Below are 18551 nucleotides of genomic sequence, written 5' to 3' on the forward strand. Positions count from 1 at the left end.
CTGTCTCAATAGATTTGCCTTTTCTGGACATTTTATATAAATGTAATGCATCTGGGTTCTTAGCATAATGTTTTGAGGCTCATCCACGTTATAGCATGTATTGTTTTTTTTCTTTTTTATTGCCAAATAGTATTCTATTTCAGCATTACTTTTTCAATCTGTTTTGCTAGGGCAATATATATTTTTTCCTGTTGGTGAGAGATTAATGTATGCAGGATGATTAATCAAGCAGGGTTCAAAATTTATATAAAAGTGTGATATCAATTCTGTTAAGGACTTTGTACTGAGGTCAAATATTTACTCACACCACTCCCAAATGTGTGAAGAATAATAACTGATGTCAGCTTCTTTATGAGACCTCTTCCTGCAAGATAATAAAGAAAGATGAAAACTTTTCAAATTAAAAGTATCTCAAGCACTTGCATTTCAAAACGATCTCATCTTGGATTATCTCTATCTGTTTAGGGGGGTAAAGTACCAACTCCAGTCTCTGCTGGAGGTCAGGAAACCTCCTTCAATGGAAGGATGGAATGACTGGTGAGCCTACAGGCTCTGACACCCTTCAGTGTCCTCATTTCCCTATGCAATTTCATCTCATCCTTCTACCTCCCCAGGGTACAAGGCAGTACTATCCAATAGAAATAATATGCAAATCACACATATAATTTAAAATTTTCTCATAGCCACACTTAAAGATGTAAAAAGTGACAGGTGGAATTGGCTTTTTTTAAAGATGTATTTATTTATTTTAGAGAGAGAGAGAGAGAAAGAGAGTGCGTTGAGTGAGCATGGGGAGAGGCAGAGGGAGAGGGAGAACCTTAAGCAGGTTCCACACTTAGAAGCACACTTAGAAGCGCAGCGGGGTGTGATCTTACCACCCGAGATCATGACCTGAGCCGAAATCAAGAGCCAGACACTTAACTGACTGAGCAACCCAGGCAGCCCTAAGACACTGTTTTTTTAAGTAATCTCTACACCCAAGGTGGGGCTCAAACTCAAAACCCCGAGATCAAGACTTGTATGCTCTTCTGACTGAGCCAGCCAGGTGCCCCTTTACGGAGCATTCTTTATGTTAGATACGTACAAGGAGGAGTAGAAAGCATCATTGCTTCCCATTACTGTTGAAAGTTGCAGAGTAAATAAGCAGAAATTAAATCATCTTTCCATGAACGGGGTTCTCTCTCCTCTTGCCATTATGGCATTTTGTAAATGCTTGTTAAAATGTTCAGTCTCTAACTTCTCTGAAGTTCATCTCTATGAAGTGCAGCTAACGTATACTCTCCTTTTTCTGTATTTGCCAATTATTATTTTTACAAGGACGGATGTAAATGTGACATTTCACTTATTTATATTCATTGTTTTTCCTTGTAATTTAATAAAAAGCCTCCCTTTCCCACTTACCTCCTTTGTAATAACTTTAACATATTTAAATTTTTAACTGTATGCTCTGGAGGATAATATAAAGATTTCTAAAGCAGACGTCCTTGGCTAAGTAGCTCCTCTGGATAACATTTCTTAACCAGAAGACTGAATGAAGCTGGCATGACCAACGGATGGAAGGTAAAGATATAAGACCTTCATTGGTCAACGCTAGTGTAATACTAGAGCACCTGTTGCATTCTTTGCTACAACAGAATCACCTGGAGAGTATTTGAAAGTCCTGATGCCTAGGCCAGGCCCCAAACCAATTAAATCAGAATCTGTGGCAATGGGATTTTGTCCCAACAGTTTTTGAAAATCTTCAGGGGATTCTAAAGTGCAATGAAGTTTGAGGACTAGTGTACTAGACTTCTTTTTGTACTTTCTGAAGTATGGACCCAAATCTTTCATTGGGGTCTTGAGAAGATCCCACTTTTTGTAGAAGTGCCTCTGAATTTTTTTCTTCTGATGCTATTCCCTCATATTGAAATAGGGAAGTCATGGAGGTGAAACTTTATATTCATGGAGGAGTTTATCAATTCAAGAATCCTCTGCAAGCAAAAATCTTGCATGTTTCTCTCTAAGCAGGTGTGTATGTGTGTGCATACATGTACATGGGTATGTGTTTAATGGAGAAAGCAATGCCTTGTGTAGTAACAAACACTAGTTTTTAGTTATTGTTTCTGAAAGAAGGGAGTTTTTCTATGTTGCAAAACAGTACACATTTGAAGTTTAAGATGGTGATGACCATTTGGGAAGGAAGAAACTAGAGCCAGCTGCCTTCCTAACACTAAATTGGCTTTGTAAATCTAGTGTATGTTTTGGGGTGCTTGCCAACAGCAGGGAATTGACAATTATTGCATTTTCTAAGTAGTAAAACCAGATGTTTCTCTCTATTTTCCATGTCTTTTCTTAACAATATGCAAAATTCAACATGTTGTATTGGAAGACATTAAGGGCATTTAAAGTGGGTTCACAGTCTAATCTGTGATTTTTAAAGACTTTGTTTATTAGGGTGACTTCAACAGAAACTTTACAAACATTTGTTATGTTTTTGCTTCTCAGCAAGAGATTTCCCAAAATTAGTGGAATGCTCTTGTTCATTAAATCTCTGTCAACCAAATCCCCATTCCAAGTGGATGTGCCAAATGATGTCGACCAAGGATCACTGTGAGGCATTGAACAAATATAGTTCTTAGTAAGACTGTTTTGTCTTTTAAAGGATATTAGAAATGTTTCACAAATTAGAATTTAAAAGACTGAAATAGACCCCACTGGTAGCCAACATGCCATTTTCCAACCCATAGAGGTAATTTTGTCTAAAAATAATAATACTGAGAACCTGCTCATCAGTATAACATAACTATGACATGTATATACATGTGTATTTGTGTGTGTGTGTATTTTCATACTTTGGGGCATGAATACACAGATTATTTGGACTTAATTGTAATAGTCCTTGAATGAATCTTAGCTGAGCAAGCATAGTTGACAGAGGGAGGCTAAGAAGTTTATGAACAAAGCAATGTACAGTAATTTTAATGTGAAAATAAACAAGCAAGCTTGTGCCAGTGGGCAGACGGAGCACCAGCTGGGCAGAGATGGCTCAGCTAAGGGTCATTGTAGAGGTCTTGGATGACGATTTATCTCCTGATAGTCAAGCCCAGCTTCAGATGTATGATCCTTACCAAACCACAGCAATCAGAGAGTGCCTTTTGTTTAGTACTTTGGGTTGCTTTAATTTGTTGTTTACAACTTTGATTTTTGATTTTAGAAATCTTTGCTCATTAAAAAGCTCCTGGATTTCTACCATATGCCATATTGATCAGTCTGTTAGAGTTACATGTTTAGGACGTAAAATGGAATGTCAACAGGTATGTGTTTGGGAGAGGGCAATATTCAGAACCCCTTTATAATATATTTTTTATACAAAATATGCATAATTGCTTCCCTTTAGTACCCAGCATTATTTGTCCTTCATATGTATGTGTCAGTGAAGTGACCACAGATGCTACCATTTCAAATAGAATAATAGCTAGATGCTGTGGTCTTCTCAAGAATCACTTATCTCAGGGACGCCTGGGTGGCTCAGCTGGTTAAGCGTCTGCCTTTGGCTCAGGTCCTGGGATCGAGGCCCTCATGGGGCTCTGCTCGGCGGGAAGCCTACTTCTCCCTCTCTCACTCCCCCTGCTTGTGTTTCCTTTCTTGCTGTGTCAAATAAATAAATAAATAAAATATTTAAAAAAAAAAAGGATCACTTATCTCATATTCTCTCCCCCCAGGAACAGAGACTTTTATCTTGGTCCATAATTAATGCTACAGATATTCAAAAGTTTCTTACTGGGCATTGGGTTGTTTTGAAACAGTATTGCCTTTCTCCCATTCAACATTTGTACCAATATGTAGAGGCAAGTGATTTGCTGTGTCCTTTCTGCAGCAAAGAGATGCTGGGTCCTCCAATGCCCCACACAATATTTGTGAGTGAAGTGGGGGCAACCACTCTTTAGGTTACTGAGGTTTTTATCACTAACTCCTTAGCTAGGGAGTTTTACTAAGCACTTTCAGGTAATGAAATACTGACCTATTAGGCATAAACTCTAGGAGGATTTTCTAAAGCTGCAGGACTAGGTAGGTGGAAACTTAGCAAGCATGGTTAAATGAAGGATGTATAAAGCCATGGGCTGGGAGAAATGTAATGGTAACTTTCACAAAATACCACCACTGTGGTGGGTACAGTATAGCTTCAAGCACTTGTTTATCCTTTCTTCCTTTGCTTGGAACTACTCCTGTAAGGCACACACACACACACACACAGAGCTATCAGATGATATTAAATAGTAATTACTTAGTGAAAGAAACATGTTTACAATCTAGGTTATTTTCTTACTTTATGTATTTTAATATGAGTTTTATAGAGTAATGTAATTTTAGAGCTGGGCGGAATCTTGGAAAGCATCTAGCCCAGCCTCCTTGTATTAACTAGGATTCTAGTTTGCAAACAACAGAAATCATTTCTGCTTGAATTTTGCAATAAAAAATATTTTACATTAGGGTAGCTTTTGGAATCCTTTGCAGAAACTGGGCTTAGAAAATGGTTGGGAATAACAAAGGCTGAGAAGATAAGAAGAGTCAAGGCTGTACTCCAACTCCCTGCACAGAATCATCCCAGCAAATCCAGCCACTGACCATTAGATGCCACAGCTTGCACCTTCTCTTCTGCCATCTCTGGAGTCCGGACATCCCAGTCGGCAGTTCTGCCTTTATTCATACCCATGCCTCGCTGCTCTGCCGGTAGCCTTCACAGTGTCTCCACAGGCCCTGCTTCTTTGTATCACTGGCTTCCAAGGGAAGCACCCGCTGGGCTGACGTCAGGTCAAATGCTCATGAGTTAGCTGCAAAGGTGGGAAAGCAGGTATCTGACATCACTTTATAGGGGAGATTTCTTCAAAAGAAGGAAGGAGGCTCAGAAGCTGAGAAAACAAAAGGAAAGAACAGTAAAAAAGAATGTCTCTTACTGTCCGCAAGTGTAGTTGGCAAAATCAATAGACTCTTCAGTCTACACTGCCAAAAAATTTCCTTCTACCTAACACTCAAAGTGGTTAATAGATACAACTCTAACTGATATCTTTTTGCCTTATTGTCCTCTGGTTCTGTTATGATCCATCCCAATATTCCATGACCTACGGACCAAGTTTTAGTTTACTACCAATAAACATGTCTTATGTAAAATTGTAAGGAAGAGAGAGATGAAGAAAGCAGACATAAAATTAGTATATATCTGTAAAATGAATTTTAGATTTGGGATCTTTTCCTGGGCTAGTGATCTGCAGTGTGATCCTCTCTCCTGATGCTGGCAGTGGTGGTGAGCTGCAGCTTCCAGGCAGCCGCACGAGGGTACAGAACAGGTACACTTATTCCCATTCCTTTTTTTTCTCTCTTAGTGCAATATTTAATAAATTACATGAGCTATTCCTACACCTTATTATAAAATAGGCTTTGCGTTAGATAATTTTGCTCAACTGTAGTCTAATGCAAGTGTTTTGAGCACATTTAAGGTAGACGAGGCGAAGCTATGATGTTTGGTAGGTTAGGTGTATTAGATACATTTTCAAATGATAGTATTTTCAACTTATGATGGGTTTATTGAGATGTAACCCCATCATAAGTCGAGGAAGATCTATATTTATACATATTATATGTATGTATATATGTGTGTGTGTGTGTGGCAGATGATGAACACCTTCAGTAAACGGTCAAGATCACAATTCAAATTTATGATTTTTCTTTTCTACTATGCATTACATTTACTCTTTGCTTTTAGCCAGCATCTTAGCTGGATGAGGTTCTTTACCCAATGGGGTGACTTACATTGGCTTGTATATGATGACTTTTACCATTGGCCATGCAATACCGGAAGTTATCCTAGGTGTTCCTTGGATTCCGTCTCCTTCTTCCTGCCTCTGTTAAGTAACAGCAGTCCTATTTCCCCCTGATGTCAACTGTTCCACCACTGTAACCTCCTTTTCTACCTGTTTACTTAGTGGTATGGTAAACCCCAAAAGGCAAATATTTGCATCAGCTCCCAATTCAGTGTAACCATTGTTATCCTCCTGGTGGCAGTATTAGAAGTTAAAACCAGCAGAGATTAGTCTCAGGATGGGAAAAAGATTTTGCAAATGGGTCTTTAGGGTTAATAGTGAAAAGCGCCATTCCCACTGTACATGATCTGGCCGTGTTGAGAAACAGCACAGTATATTGGCCACTACTTCAGAGCAAAACCACCTCCTGTAAAATAGCACCAACCTCACAAAATACTATCTCACAGCTCATGATGTATCTGAGTCTTCAATGGGCCATTTCTTTGTTTTATAAGGACAGCAGCATATGGACTTCGGCCCATTGCCTTACTTCTTACACAGTTAAGGGAGTTCCTTAAGAAGAAGCATCATCTTGTGGAATGTACTAGGAGGGCACAAATGGTGCACACATGGTATATAGGGAAAGAAAATCCAAATTCTTTTTGCCTTTCCCATGATAGAATGAGTGTGACAGAATGTTGTAACCATCTAACACTGTCTAATTTCCCTGGTGTATTTTACCCTGTCAAGGACTCACACTGACAGCAGCCAGATCAGCCTTGATAAGGGTAAATTCATGTAACTGAGCAATGTATAACTTTTGTTCCCACCACTGGGAGAATTTTATCATGAGCCCATTGAACAAGTACCCATTTGCTGGAGAAGACTGACACACATATAGCAGATCATCTCTTCTCTCCAATTCTTTAAAACCACCTGTAAATTATCCCCACAATCTGAGCCAGTTCCATTAGGTCCATCCACATAATCTCTGAATCTTCCTGTCACAAATCCTCCAATCATATTCCTTCAATGTCCCTAACCAGCTGACCAAGCCATTAACTACTGTCTACAAATTGTTATTAATCCATTATATATTCATTTACCTAAAAATATTTGAGTACCTAATGTGTGGCAGTCACTAATCTTTTACCTCAGGTAAAGTGAACATTGAGATATTCCTCTTGAAATTATACCCACATGGAAAATTTCCCTTTTATTACCATGTTTTAGGGAGATTTCAGAGCAGAGCCACCCACCATAGCTGTCTACTTTTGTTTGGGGCCAGTGTGTGTGTAGACCTGGCTATAAATCTGGCTCATTTTTTCCTTCTTCAGTCAACTAGTTATTGGGAATGCCCTTTGGGCCATATGTGTGGGTTGAGGGAGGGATGTCAGTGTGGACGATGAGCCACCTGTTCAGACAAATTACCTGTGTCTTCCAGTCATGCTCATTCTCAAGCTCAGTCTACTTTCATTTCATTAGTCTGTGCTGATAGTCACTCCCAGCTTTATGGCCAGGTGGCTCAGATAACAACATCCAGCTCATTATGAGTAGCTAGATTCTCATTGTCACCTGCTGCCTTAAAGTCAAAAGTCCAGTTGATACCACCCTCGTCTATAAAAGGTAGATTAAAAAATAATACCTATCTCATATGGATTTTTATGAGAAATAAATAAGTTAAAACATGGAAACACTTAACCACAATGCCTACCACATTGTGGCTGCTTGACAAATGATAGTTATAATAATTATCAGGGTCCCTTATTAAACTAAGAGCTAGTTCTTAAAAGAAAAACCACAACTTTCAAAGAAGGCCTGAGTGTGCTGTTGAATCCTGAAGGTCTCTACTAGACAAGCTCTATGGAACACTCTGATCATCCAGAATACATTAGTGAATCCATGGTGTCATAGGGCCAAGTGGCATTGCTGTCTGCACTGTGGATCAGCTGGACAGCTGGACAGCTTTCTTTTTCTCTGGCCCCTTTTGAAAACTAGCTTTTCAGGTCACCCACTAAACTGACTAGAGAGGCATTCTCAAATGCTGATTTTGCTGCTTTCCAAATCCAAAGAGTATCACCCAGCATTGTGATTTTTTTTTTTTAAGTGGAAAATAGTACCACATGTCTTTTGCTTTGACCTAGAATAAGAAGGTCTATATTGAAATTTCTACCCTACACTTCCTGTCTCTCTGATCTTAAGCAGGTTACTTACCTCTCTGAACACTCCCACATGGTTGTTATCAGAATCAAGGGAAATAACAATACCTGGATTAAAATACTCACTTGGTAATATTAGTTCCTCTCCATATTCTCCTCCTTACCTATAGTGTTTAACCAACTGTCTCCTGGCTTTGCCACATGGATGTCTCTCTGGCACTTCAAATTCTCCATGCCCCAGATCGACCTATTCATCACCCCTTCTAATCTGTTCTTCCTCCACGGTTTCCTTTTGGGTAAATGACACCATTACTCACTCCACTGCCCAGTCAGGTGACTCCTCCCTCTCTCACTTCCTATTCCCAGAATCAAAGGCTTAGTAAATCCCATGAATTTACCTTTTGAATATTGATCCCTGTTGCTATCCTGATCAGCCTACTATTATCTCTCACCAGAATTAAGGCTATAACTTCTATTTCATCCTTGCCTGCAATGCAAACACATCCAGTCATGTGATTCTGATACCAAAAACCCTTCAGTGGTTTATCTTCACACTTCTGATCAAGTTCAGATGCCATAATATTGCTTATGAGATGACCATGGTCAGACTCTACTTTATCTTTTACTTCCCACCTGACTCCTGTGCATCCCACTCCTCTTTGGACTACTACACTCTACAAGTTCCTAAAGGGCCCCAGTATTTCTCTTGCCTCCACTGGCTCTTCAAACAGACTGTTTCTTCTGAGAACACTCTTGTAGCTAATTCTTACTCCTTCATGTCTCTGCTCAAATGTGACTTCCTCAGAGGCCTTCTCTGGCCCCTAAACAAGGTTAGGTCTTCTTAATACATGTTCTCATGGGCCTGTTGTGATGAACTCTTGTTATAAACCACCCCATAACTTGTTGGCATGGGATAACAATGATGTTATTATTATACTTATGGATTCATTGGGTCATGAGTTTGGATAGGTCCCAGAAAGGATGGCTTGTCTCTGCTCCATGATGTCTGGGCTATCAGCCTGGAAGACATGAATGGCTGGGAGTGACTTGAGTGTCTGGAGCTGGAATACTCTGATGACTTCCTCTTTCATTTGGACTGGGATGACTAGAAAGCTGGGAGTAGCAGGAAACTATCAACTGGAGCTCTGCATGGTCTCTCTCTGAAGCTTGACTTCTTCAAAGCACAGTGGGCTCAGAGTAGCTGGACTTCCTACAGGTTACCTAAGGGCTCCAGAAACTCATCTTCCAACAAACAAGGCAGAAGCCACATGACCTAGAAATCACATAGTGTTACTTCTATTTTATCTATTGGTCAAAGTAGTTATAAGCCCAACCAGATTCAAGTGAAGGGAATTTAGCCCCAAACTCTCAATAGGGGGAGTATCAAATAATTTGACATCATGTTTATTCTTTAAATGATTTTATTTATTTGTGAGAGAGAACATACAGTGGGGGGAGGGGCAAAGGAAGAGGGAAAAGCAGACTCCCTGCTGAGCAGGGAGCCCACAGGGATATGGGGCTGGATCCCAGGACCCTAAGATCATGACCTGAGCTGAAGGCAGACACTTAACTGAGTCACCCAGGCACCCCTGTCATCATGTTTAAAGACCATTACAATGCCTGCACAATCTCAACACCCATATTTTAATTATAATTACTCATTAGATTTTTATCTTTTCCAATAAATTGTAAATTCTATGTGAACAGAATCTGTGTCTACACCACAACATCCTCATATATGGCATATTGTAGATAACACACAACCTCAATAAATAGTGATTAAATGGGAGAATGCATATAACTAGAATAAAGCACTATCAGGCGAATGGTAGGGCCTCAATTTGTTGTAGGTGAATGAGCCACACTTGTCTTTGTTGTGGTTAAATAGAGGAATAAGGAATTGCCTCACTCTTATGGTTATTTATCTTTGCCCCTTTTTTTCTTAGGAAAAGAATGCCATCTCAAAAGTGTCAGGCCTGTGTTAAATGTCATAAATCTTAAAAGTTACCTAGTTCAATGGTTTCAGTTTTTTAATCTTTTGTCCACTAAGTGGTCATACATCCTAGGTATGTGTGTATCTCTGGATGCTAAACTTGCTATCTTCCAAGGCAGTCCATTTCATCTTTGGACAGCTATTGAATTTTTTTCTTTTCCTCTTGTTACTTCTTTATTTTTTGGTAATAAGCCCAGCTCTCTCATCAGCTTCCACACATTAATTTTCCTTCTATTGCTTGAGAGCAAGTTAAACAAGTCTGAAGCTTCTTTCCCTTGACAACCATTTAAATACTGAGGATAGTTATGTATTTCTCCTTCCCCATCTCCATCTCCATCCCTATAAGCCCTTCCTTTTCATAAGCACTTTTTGGAGAGGTATGTTTTCAACTCATTTATCATTTGCCGTGAAGGAGGGGCATAGGGGAAAACCCTGACTGGCCAAAGGGACCCATCATGATTCAGTACATATCATAGCTCAGGGTCACTATGGAAATATTATCAAAGGATAGAAATTATTGTAAATAAAAGTTATTCCTTAGGAAGTTATTTGTGTCAGTATCTGACATACATTTATTTAAATAAGGCAAGTTTACATCTACAAGCAGACAACTGGATTGCACAGAGGTGTTAATGCGAGATCAGTCTGTCATGGCAAGGCTCCAGAGTAAAAAGACAGTGGATGAGGTGCCTTCACTTGTAGAAGGAAGAAAATGAGAAACCTCTCTAGTTCCAGGATCCTGGGCTGATAGACCAAGAGTCTAGCTGTTATTACCTACATCGTGACTCCTCCCAATTACACTGATTCCTAACTTAGAACAGGCCTTCCTATTTAGAACAGCTGATGGACTTCTTGAATCTTAGAGGTCTGGGGAGAGATTTACTATCTGCTCTATGGCTTAAAAGCACAGAGCTGCTTAGCCACGTCATGCCATTCAAGGGAGCCCCTTTCCTTTACCAGAGCCAAGTGAGGCAGCTAAAAGGCTGCCAGCACAAAGGCGCAATTATAAGTTTTTCCCTTTTGTTTTCTGGGTGGAGCCACATCTACCCTTCTATTTTTTGTATTGTCTGTAAGCTAAGAATATTTTTTACATTTTTAAATGGCTGGAAAAAAAAAAGAAATCATGTTATGTGAAAACTATATGAAATTTCAATTTCTGTGTCCATAAGCAATGTTTTATTTGAACACAACCATGTTCATTCATTTGTCTGTGGATGCTTAGCGTGACACAGCAACTGTATGGCCCACAGTGACAGTGTGACATACAGTGACTCTATGAGCAACAGGCCTGAGATATTTATTATCTCACCCTCTAGAGAAAAAGTTTGCTGACCCCAGGTCTACTGGGATGGTAGAAGGGAAGAGCATTAATGCTGTTGCTTTTTGCAGAATATGCTTATGTATTTGGGTTCTATCCTTAACTAGCCTCTAGATAAATTGAACTGGAATGAAGGAAAGCTAGAAAAAGCTGACATTCTACTCAATTGAATGCATCATTCTCTCCTCTGATTGCATTCTTTTTTGTCTGTCTACTCCCTTTCACATTAAACACTTAGAGCTCTAGGTACACTCTAACCCTCTGCCAAAGCAGAGCACAATTAAAGCTTCTTCCCCAGGACATACATCTTAATCTTGCCCAAGGTGACAAAGCATTTATGCATGTGTATATGGATCACTTTTAAAAATCTATATTGAACTCATCATCATCTTTTTCTTTTTTCTCCACCTCCAACTTTTTGATAAAATTTCCAAGTTTAAGGAAGAGTTGCAAAAATGGTACAAAGAACTTCTACCCAGATTTATTAACTTTTAGTATTTTGCCCTATTTGCTTTATCATTTGTACTCTTGCTCTCTCTCTCCCTCCACCCCACCCCCACACACTGTGGTCTGCCACACTATTTTGAAGAAAGTTGTCGGCAAACAGCTGGAGTTGCTGTGCTTCAGTTCTCTCCCCAGGACTGTGTCTCCGCACTCCCTGCTGCAATGAGCTTCCTCAAAAATTTCCTGCTGCCAGGTGCAGCTGAGGGGCTCTGTACTGAATGGCAAGGGCCTCGGCATCCCGGCATCTAACCAAGACAGATGGCTGAGAGCCATCTGTCTTGGTTAGGTAGCTCTGGATTAGAATTCTCACTAGGGTACCCTACCAGTAGAGTGCATGCAGTGCCCAGGGACCTAAATGCCTATCCATGAGAGTATTTGTATGTTATGGTGAATGCCAATTTTGGGGAAGAATCAAAAGAATCTGTTGCTGAAGAAGACTGATGATAATGTTGAACCTATTGCTGAATTTAGGTTTGTGCCTAGTGATGAATCAGCAATGTTCACTGCAATGTGTGAATGCCAGGCTTTGCATCCAGATCCTGAGGATGAAGAGTCAGATGATTGTGATGGAGAAGAATAGGATGAGGAGACACATGAACAAGAGCAGGGAGACATCCCTACATTTTACACCTATGAAGAAGGATTATCCCATTTAACAGCAGAAGGCCAAGCCACACTGAAGAGATTAGAACAAATGCTTTCTCAGTCTGTGTGCAAAGTATAACATGGCTGGAGTCTGGAGAAGATTCAATAAGAGATTATGAAGATGGCATGGAGGTAGATACTATACCAACAGTTGCTGGACAGTTCGAAGATGCAGATGGTGATCACTGAGAATGATATATGCTGCTGTGGGATTCTACTTCTCACTGTAGGAAAGAACTTGGTGCCTCTTCTGTGGAGTAGGTGTTGATGAAAGAAAGTCTTTTTCCTTCTCCAAAATTTATCTGAGCCAGTTCTTTTTTGAGACAGACTATACTGAGACAAAAAGTTGTCACCAGCAGAAGAAACTGATCTTTATTAACAAAGGCGAATTAACCAAAAGGGTATTTGTAGTTTATGATCTACCTCAAAACTTTCTGTGTATAGGTCCCCTCTGAGTAGGCCTATAGTTCCTGCCTTCATTCTATGCATCTTCTGTAACCTGGCAGGCCCACACGTGAGAATGCGCAGGTGCTTGAAGGTATAGGTAGACTGCATGGGAAGAAGGGATGCTGAGTCTAAGATACACCCCTTTAGAGCCTAAGTATTCCCTCACCCCTTAAAAAGAAAGACAAAAAGATCTCAGAAATCCTGGCCTCTGCTCATTCTCCACAGGAGTAAGGGTCTTTTAATTAACTGGGGACCCAGATTATTTCACTCAGGCATCTTTAGGGAGCCTCTTGGGAAACATCCTAGCCACATCCACTACCACTAACACAAGTGCTTCTGACTAGCTTTTACTCTTTTCACCATGTGTCACCTGTCTGTTTTGTTATAATTTCTTAGGTTATATCCTTTAATTTCTAACCTCTTAGGTTGGTTTCCATAACAACCAGTGAAATTGGGATGATGTCCTCAGAGTACTTCAGATGATAATTGTCTTGTCTTTGTAATAGTTTAACAAATAAATCTAGGTTTTCTAAAAAAATGAAAAATAAAAAAAAGAAAGTTGCAAACATCATGAAATCTCACCACTAAATATTTTGGCATGATTTAGCTAAGAATAAGGACAATCACCTATTTAACCACAATACCATTATGATAAGAAAATGAACAAAAATTCTATAATATCCTCTAGTATCTAGTCCATATTCCAATTTCCCTAATTATCATTTAAATGTTTTTATAGCCTTCCCAACTAAGATAATATAATCACATGAAAAAATATATTATTTCAACTAACTTTTAAAACCAGTACTCTGTACATCCTCAGTTGGATGAATTCTAAGGGGAAAAATACAGGGAAGAAATACCAAATTTCACTCAGTAGGTTTAATATTAGTGGTAACAGTGGTATTGTGACCTTGAAATATTTTACATTCGTGGTAGGACAAAACACTTAAAGGAAGTTTTAACGTTAACAGGACTAGGGCACAGTATACAAGAAAAGATACCAATATTAAATTAAAAAATTTTTGAACTTTAATATTAAATATAAAATAAAAATATCAATACGAATTTGTGATTTTTTTTCTTGCTTTAAACAAATTTTTCTCCCTCTGGAAAGGGTCACTGAAATGGCCTAGAAACAATGACACTTCAATGGCAATGAGCATACCTAGTAGCATTTAAATATGTAATGACTCTCCCTTCTGTTATCCCCCTAATACCTGGAATCAGTACACTTTTTCTGTAAAGGGCTATATAATAAATGTTTCAGCCTGTGGGCCATACACTCCAGGTACTAAATCATACAGGTTACCATCTATACCAATTTCGATATTGATTTCTAAATATCATTTTCACCTAAAAGAACCAGGATTAATTGAGAAGAAAATGGCTGATTCTAGGTCTGGAAGAGAGAAATTATAAGTGGAGCTTAGGCTGTTTTATTTTGTCATCTCATAAATGTTGAAGACATAATAGATTTAGAAACTGGCACTTTTCAATCTCCAATGTAGTAATTATTTCAGATGAAGACCATCAATAGATAGTAAAATCTTTAGTTGGAAGATTTTTAGATGGTAAATAGGATATTTACACAGAGCCCAAGTATCACTCCTTGAATTACTTACTAAATGAAAAGAAGGGGAAAAAGCATGCCTGTACAATAGGGAGATCTGGCTATTGCCACTTTAATTAAGTGTACAAACAACATCACTACTAGTGGACTAATAGCCTGACATTGTTCCTCCTGAAATGATGCAATATGAAATACATCACCTTTGTGCCAAAAATACTTTATCTCAGTCTAACCAATTTTCTAGTATAGGAATTGGCAAAATTTTTTAGAAAGAGACAGACTATAATTATTTTAGGCTTTGTGGGCCATATGGTCTCTTGTCACCACTGCTCAACCCTGCCCCAGGAAAGCAGCTATGGACAATATGTAAACTAATGGGTATGGCTCTGTTCCAATAAACCGTTATTAACAAAAATAAAGTGCGGGATTGAATTTGGCCTGTGAGTAATTATATAGTTGGTCAACCCTTGTTTGAGACGTAACTTAGAGGAGAGTCATGGGGAAGAGGAATGACAGGAAAGGATTAGATACCAAGAGGAAATAATCAGACAAATCCAAAATGATGGATGTGCTACAAAACAACTTTAAATGCTTCAAAAAAGTCAGTGTCATGAGTAAAAAAGTGATGGGACTGTTGACTGTTCAGATTAAAATAAACTAGTGAGACATAAAAACCAGTTTGAGGGCGCCTGGGTGGCTCAGATGGTTAAGCGACTGCCTTCGGCTCAGGTCATGATCCCAGGGTCCTGGGATCGAGTCCCACATCGGGCTCCCTGCTCCTTGGGAGCCTGCTTCTCCCTCTGCCTCTCTCTCTCTCTCTATCTCTCATGAATAAATAATTAAAATCTAAAAAAAAAAAAAAACAGTTTGAGTATGTGGATCTAGATAACAATCATCCTTTTTATACACAGTGCCACTAAAACCCGTCTCCACACCCCTGTTCTTGTGCAGATGATTTTTTGGACCAATGTGAAGAATCTTTTGGTTATCCTCCCTCCTCCATCTGAATGATTTGCAATCACTACCAGATGACTTGTTTGAGAGTGTCTCAACCCTTCTGGGTTGCTTTTCAAAGTCTCATGACATAAAATCAATCCTATTTTTCTCTGAACTTTTGATTAAAATCATTAAGAAAGCAAGTTTATGAAGAGTGAGGGAGGCAAAAAAAAAAAAAAAAAGCACGCCTGTGCTTTAATCACCAATCTTTAATTATATCAGTCACAAGCAGATTTGTATCATTTGACCCTTTTATTCCCAAAGGGAAAGAAAAATTTGCTTGTTCCTAATAACAGTCTAAGCGGATAACTATATTTTTACTAATAATTATAATAAGGTGACCTTCCTTATTCACCTGCAATTTTCCTATGAGACATGACTTGGAATTAAAATCTCAGTTTATTTCAGAAAATGCCATTTAAAACTTCTAAGTTCTGTTATAGAGAAACAACTTAAAAATAACTTATCAGCTGAGGGCGCCTGGGTGGCTCAGTCGTTAAGCGTCTGCCTTCGGCTCAGGTCATGATCCCGGGGTCCTGGGATTGAGCCCCGCATCGGGCTCCCTGCTCAACGGGAAGCCTGCTTCTCCCTCTCCCACTCCCCCTGCTTGTATTCCCTTGCTCGCTGTGTCTCATCTTTAAAAAAAATAAAACTATAAAAAAAAAACCTTATCAGCTGAAAACTGGTTTTAAATTAACATCAACATCTTTTTAATTGAAACTATTTAAAACAAAGTTATTTTCCAAGCTTAAAGTATCATACGCTTTTGAGCAAACTAATGAAGCCAAGTAAGATTTCTTATAGACCAGGATTTTTTTTTCCCCAATTCACACCTCACTGCCATGACAGTCTTATATTCTCCCCGGTAAAGCCTATACGTGACTTTAGAGCAGACTTCTTTACTTTCAACTAATCTTTACTAATCTGATCATCCCTGCCTTTATTTTTCCACTCTTGTTTTGGTTTCCTGTCTTAATAAGTCATCTTTGTGAGGACAAAGCTGTTTCAAAATCAAGGCTTAATTTCGCTCATCACAATGAATGTTTCTCCTGCTTTTGTTCCTTAGGGGAGGAGATGTTTTTGAACTTCACAGTAGCTTTTCAGTTTTGTTTAACAAAGGGCTGAAGCATGTGCTACCAATAACATACAAAATCAAACAAGACAAATTTAAACGCAGTTCACTGTTTCTGCCTTTTTTATCCTACAAACCATTCTTATAGGATGATAGTTTTACCTCCTGCTATCTTCTTCTTCTTCTTTTTTTAACATATAATGTATTATTTGTTTTAGAGGTACAGGTCTGTGATTCAACAGTCTTGCACAATTAGGGGAAGAATGAAGGGGAGGAAATCGGAGGGGGAGACGAACCACGAGAGACTATGGACTCTGAGAAACAAACTGAGGGTTCTAGAGGGGAGGGGGGTGGGAGGATGGGTTAGCCTGGGGATGGGTATTAAAGAGGCCACGTTCTGCATGGAGCACTGGGTGTTACACGCAAACAGTGATTCACAGAACACTACATCAAAAACTAGTGATGTAATGTATGGTGTTTAACATAATAATAAAAAATAAAAAAAATCTTTTCCAACCTATAAAATAGATCTTGAGGCCACTACAAGTATTGCCTGAAGATATTAGCCGAAAAGTTCAGTGAAATTCCAGACACCACTAGGAAAAGAAGCAAAAACATGACTTGATATGTGTATAAAATCATTATAAATTTGCATTTGGGAGACTGCATGATTCCTAATGTGATTCAGAAAACGATGACTATAATGACCATGAAATCAGGTAGAGGGCCAGAGTTGAAGGACTGAGCCTCGAGTATGGAACACAGTGGTGATATTATTTTAAAGCTGTTAACCTATTTAATTTATAAGTTTAATAATTATAACTGAATGCCTACTACGTTGGCATAGAGTGATAAACAAAAAGGACGTCCCTGTTTTCAAGGACCTAGCAGTCTAATGGGGAATTGAATTCAGATGTTCTTGGTGAAGGCAAGCACAAAGTACAATGGGAACATATGGGAGCAGCACCTAAACCAGATAGGAGGTGGCAGGGGGAGTCAGGAAGTCTTCATGGTAGAAGGAAACATCTTCCAGAAATGGGAAATATCTTTCTGCCAAATACCCATGGCAATTTAAAGGAACTGACAATGATTTGGGATAGTTGAAGCATATGATTTGGAAGGGCTAGGGAAAGGTTGTGGTGAGAGAAAAGTTTAAATAGAAAAGTAGAGGCCAAATTATAGCAAGTCCTTAGAAGCCTTACATCTTATAGGGTTTGAGTAGGGTAAATTCTGACTTTTAATTTATTAATTATAATTAATTGAGTTAAACAATACATTTAGTGTTTTATACCTTTTCTATTTCCAAAAGGATTTTAATATATGCATAGAGATTTAACAAATTCCAGAATACTAGAAGAAAAAAAAACTAGGGAAGTAATTACCTTGGGAGGTTATACTTATTAATGCATAAATGGGTTAAAAATGTGATTAGACACACAAATGGTAAGTTATTAGGGGAACTTGTTTATTTAAGGCCCTCTCACACCTTCCCACAAAGGGACCTCATTGACATGATCAGAAACTGAATCTCAGACAGAATGTGTTTTTGGTCTGATTTGGCATTATGTGTCTTAGGTATTTATATCCTTATCCCTTATGTATACATACCCATCTATTTGAGTTAGCCTCAGTAAATATGATCTTCAGGTGAGCTTGGAACATCAGAGAATATTTAGAAAGCTAAAGTCCCTATCTACCTTTGGAGAAAATCCAGACATCCCATCTTCCGTTGACTGCATTTTTGAGTGACTTTTTAGCAATAAGACTCTCTACCTCCAAATTAAGCTTCTATGAAATCATTGATTAAAATGGCTGATTAAAAACAACTTTAAGGGAAAAAAACCCTTAAGATGATTTTCTCTTACTGAATTCTTCTCAAGTTCTTTCTATGAAGTGCCGTAAGTTGAATCTCTCTTAACTCATCCTAAGTGGAAACAGAACAATGACTCCTCTGTATAAAATTCCCAGTCATTCTCCAAGATCACTTTCAGTTTCCCATTAGCCTTATCATTGCCATGTAAGGAGTCTTACTTTTTAAATATTTTCTTGAGTCAGTTCCTGATCCTT

General features: G+C 38.7%; 1 protein-coding gene and 1 pseudogene across 1 annotated transcript in view; both read left to right on the top strand.

Moving 5' to 3' along the window:
* The window catches only part of CCDC148 (coiled-coil domain containing 148), a 235606-nt gene that overhangs the window by 181717 nt on the left and 35338 nt on the right, over positions 1–18551 (top strand). The gene's annotated exons all lie outside the window — the stretch shown is intronic.
* LOC118012422 lies at positions 12010–12852 on the top strand (annotated as a pseudogene).

The sequence above is a fragment of the Mirounga leonina genome, unplaced genomic scaffold (genome assembly GCF_011800145.1).
Source record: "Mirounga leonina isolate KUSES-001 unplaced genomic scaffold, KU_Mleo_1.0 Mir_151, whole genome shotgun sequence".
Lineage (NCBI taxonomy): Eukaryota > Metazoa > Chordata > Mammalia > Carnivora > Phocidae > Mirounga > Mirounga leonina.